Below are 4,100 nucleotides of genomic sequence, written 5' to 3'. Positions count from 1 at the left end.
AATATTGCCTGAGAGGCCACGGAAGGTTCTCAGAATAGGTCAGAGCCAGGCCTCAGGAAGTGCTGCTGAAGCTATCAGCTGCGTGCTTCCCAAGGATTTCCCCTACATTCCATTCTCTTTACCCCAAGCAGCATCTCCCCAGATGCTAGTGTTAATTGGCTTTTATTTATTTTACATGCTTTTACATTTCAGGTGCCTAGAAAATATATTTTTAAAGTGCCACCACAGCATATGCCCACGAAGGTTGAATTTCATCTTGGCAGAAGGTTTTTTTCACAGTGATTGCTGCTGACATGGCTCTCATTGAAGTGAGTGTACACATTCTTCTGCTTAAAGGGGAGGAAGTAGATCAGATTAGCCACTCGTTTTTTTTCAGTCAAAAGATCGGATGTTCTTCAGGACAGATCCTTCTCTCAAGACCATCCTTGCAGTGTGGGGCGTTTCCTGGTAGAGGATTGAGCAGGTGGACATTAAAAAATTTTAAACCCCAGGTACAACCTCCGCTGTGTCCCTTTAACATTCTTCGGGTTCAGAAGTTGTGACTAAACTGGGTGTGGCCTGTACAAGACCGAAGGAGTCCTGTCACGTTTTCCTCCCAGCTCATCCCCACCCGCTATTAGTAAGTAATTCCCTGACTGCACTGAGGTCTCACAGTCCTTATCCCCAGGTAGGCCCTGGGTTGGATGGCTAGGGCACTGCAATTCTCATCAGATTTGCCCCCAGGGGAGGATGGCCCGACCTCCACTTCCTCTTCCACTCTTTCTGCAGGTCCCCATTGTCACCACAGGGTGAATGAACAGCATCAGCTTCCCATCTGCAATGTGTGAATTTCTTTCCAGAAACGTCCCTGTTTTGTATTGAATTGCTGTTCCTCTGTCAGCTTAGGAAATTAATGTCTTTAACAAATGAAATTACTCAGATCAGTGACAGTGAAGAAAAACAAACAACACCTAAGCATAATGATGATGACATAAGAATAAACAAGCAAAAAAAAATACACAAGTGTATGTGGAATGAATGAATGAATGAATGAATGATGCCTCACCCCAGACCATATTTCTCATGGACCCATAGCACACAAGTTTCATGGGGAAAAATGAGGACAGGGTGTGATTCCATTTTCGGTTCCACTGGACATTTTTGAGCATCTGCTCTGTGTCAGTCGCTACGTCAGAACCGGGGAACAAAGATGAACAAGTAAGTTCCTGCCCTCAGGGAGCTGCCTGGAGAGTGGGGTGATCTATGAGTGCTCCAGTGTGCCCAGCGCTCCAACAAAGGGGTGTACGACGTGCTGTGGGAGCACAAGAAGGAAGTGACTAACTGTGCCTTGGGGCACAGGGAACGTCTAAGAGAAGCTGGGACATCAGGGCTGGGTCTCAAAGACACTCCCTTTCCCAGCATGAGCCTGACTCTAAGTTTGGGGACAACGTCTGCCCTCAGGGGAAAAGCCAGAGTTGGGCCCCATGCCTGGTTTCGCAACTCCTCTTTCCCAGACACCTTCATGGGGAGAAGAAGTGGACAGACACAGCCTTTAAAGGCCATCTTGTTCCCTCCCTCCCAAATAAAGCCTCTCATCCTCCTCACCCATTACTTGGGGTACCAAGAACCCCAGTGAAGAGAGAGGGTATTGGGGGTTGATGGTCAGCCTCACAAATAAAACGGTAGAACATCAGAAAAGCTAGGAATCAAAGCCGTGGTGTACCAGGGCTTGTGGGTGAGGTCGGGGGGAGTGGTCCAATCCACCAGGTTGGAGTCTTTTATCACTGACATTGTTTAGAATTGTTGGCGATGGAGATAATAGAAAGCAGATCGACTTTTAGTTAGTTCTGTTACTGTTTTTAAATTCTCTGTGGACAAGGCACCCCTTATTCCCTGCACCAAAGGTGGACTCCTCCTGTCTCCCTGCCCCATTTGTCACTCAATAAAATAGCTTCCTGAAACTTCAGAAAAAAACTGAAAATTCAGACTCTTGACCACACCTTGGGGTTTCGAACAGGTTCTGGCTCTGGATGCGCCCAGTAGCATGCGTAGCATCTGGTGGGAGAGACTGGGACTTGATCTGCAAACTCTGAATCCCCCGAGGATACAGTGCCATGAGGCTCCATCATGCCAAAAGCCCCAGTGGTGGCTCACCCCTGTCTTGCTCTCCGGATGTGAACCCATGGGACAGTGGGGTTGGGGAACAGGAAAGGAGATCCAGGGGATCCAAGGAACCCCACATCTTTAGGATCAGGAAGGAGCAAATGGATATAGATGATACAGGACATTTCTCTACGACCACCCTGACTCTCTTAGAAAGAGTAATGGTAGCCCAGTGACAGGGTAAGAAAGCTTTCCCAAATGACGATGGCAAGATGTTTTTTGGACCCAGAAGTATAGATTTGTTGTTAAAGAGACCCTAAAATGTCTGACAAGACTACAGCCAGAATGCTTAGATTTGAATCTTGTGAGCTTAGGCGAGTTACCTAACCTCACTGTGCCTCTGTTTCCCATTCTAAGGTGGGGTTAATAGTAGTACCTAGTGTATAGCGTTGCGGTGAGAATTAAATGAGTTAGTGCATGGGAAATGCTTGGAATGGAGCCTGGCAAGTAGTAAGTGTTGAATAAATGTTAGTTATTATCGTTAGTGGAGACAAGTCCATTAAGCTTCTCTAATTTGATGTCATTACCTCCTCCTTTGCTCAGTGATTTGGGGGGGTCTCTGAATTCTGAGATAAGATATTTAGGGAAATAAAAATTTCTCTAAGAACACATGATATTCTTCAAGAAGCATCTTTTCCTTGAAGTTGCCAAATTTTTTCAAGAGCGGAGCCCTTTTTATGACTTATTTTATTTTATTTTTGGCTGCATTGGGTCTTAGTTGCAGCACACGGGATCTTCCTTGTGGCATGCTGGCTCTCTAGTTGTGGCAGTGGGCTCAGTAGTTGTGGTGCGGGGGCTTAGTTGCCCTGTGGAAAGTGGGATCGTAGTTTCCTGACCAGGGATCGAACCTGTGTCCCCTGCATTGGAAGGCGGATTCTTTACCACTGGACCACCAGGGAAGTCCCCAAGAGCAGACCCCTTTGGTTAGCAGAATAATGTGCTATTATGGTAGGAAAACAGCATAAAGAATATTATTGTAGGAATACAGGGGAAAGAATATTGTAGAAATACAATGGAAAGAATACTATGGTGGGAATACAGCTGAAAGAGTCGGGCCTCCAAGGCCATCCATATTTTATTCTGCAGTTTACGCATTGCTCCTGGTTTCCATTTCCTATGCATCTGAGAGTGTCATCTCAGACAAGGGAGTGTCCCCCTCAGTTTTACATTACATTCCTTTAAAAAGTGAAAAGTAATTGTTTCCTTATTACAAAAGCACTATGTAGTACTTGCAGAAAAAATAGCTTAAAAGAAAAAAAATCCATGGTATTCTCCTCACGCAGAGACACTCTCTGTAATGCTGGGTATACAGCTTTCTGGATCTTTTATATCACATGCACAGCTTTTAAAACAAAAGTTGGTTCATGCTGTATATACTATTTGGTAAACTGTATTTTTCACTTGACAGTTTATTATGAACATCTTTCCATGGCAATAAATATTAATTCTACAACATCATTTTTTTAAAAAAATAAATTTATTTATTTATGTTTTTGGCTGTGTTTGGTCTTCGTTGCTGCGCGCGGGCTTTCTCTAGTTGCAGCGAGCAGGGGCTACTCTTCGTTGTGGTGCGCGGGCTTCTCATTGCGGTGGCTTCTCTTGTTGTGGAGCACGGGCTCTAGGCACGAGGGCTTCAGTAGTTGTGGCTTGTGGGCTCTAGATCACAGGCTCAGTAGTTGTGGCGCATGGGCTTAGTTGCTCCACGGCATGTGGGATCTTCCCGGACCAGGGCTCAAACCCATGTCCCCTGCATTGGCAGGTGGATTCTTAACCACTGCGCCACCAGGCAAGTCCCTAGAACATCATTTTTAATGTCTGAATAGTATTTCATTTGCTAGATGGACCATTTTTCAACATAACCTTTATTGTTTAGCACATAGCTCCTTTCTGATTTCCAAAATCTTAAACAAGGTTGCTGATCAACCACCTGGTGGATAGTTGTTTGGACACACTCTTAA

Source organism: Physeter macrocephalus, chromosome 11, assembly GCF_002837175.3.
Source record: "Physeter macrocephalus isolate SW-GA chromosome 11, ASM283717v5, whole genome shotgun sequence".
NCBI classification, from domain to species: domain Eukaryota; kingdom Metazoa; phylum Chordata; class Mammalia; order Artiodactyla; family Physeteridae; genus Physeter; species Physeter macrocephalus.
Note: the sequence above shows the minus strand (reverse complement) of the source record.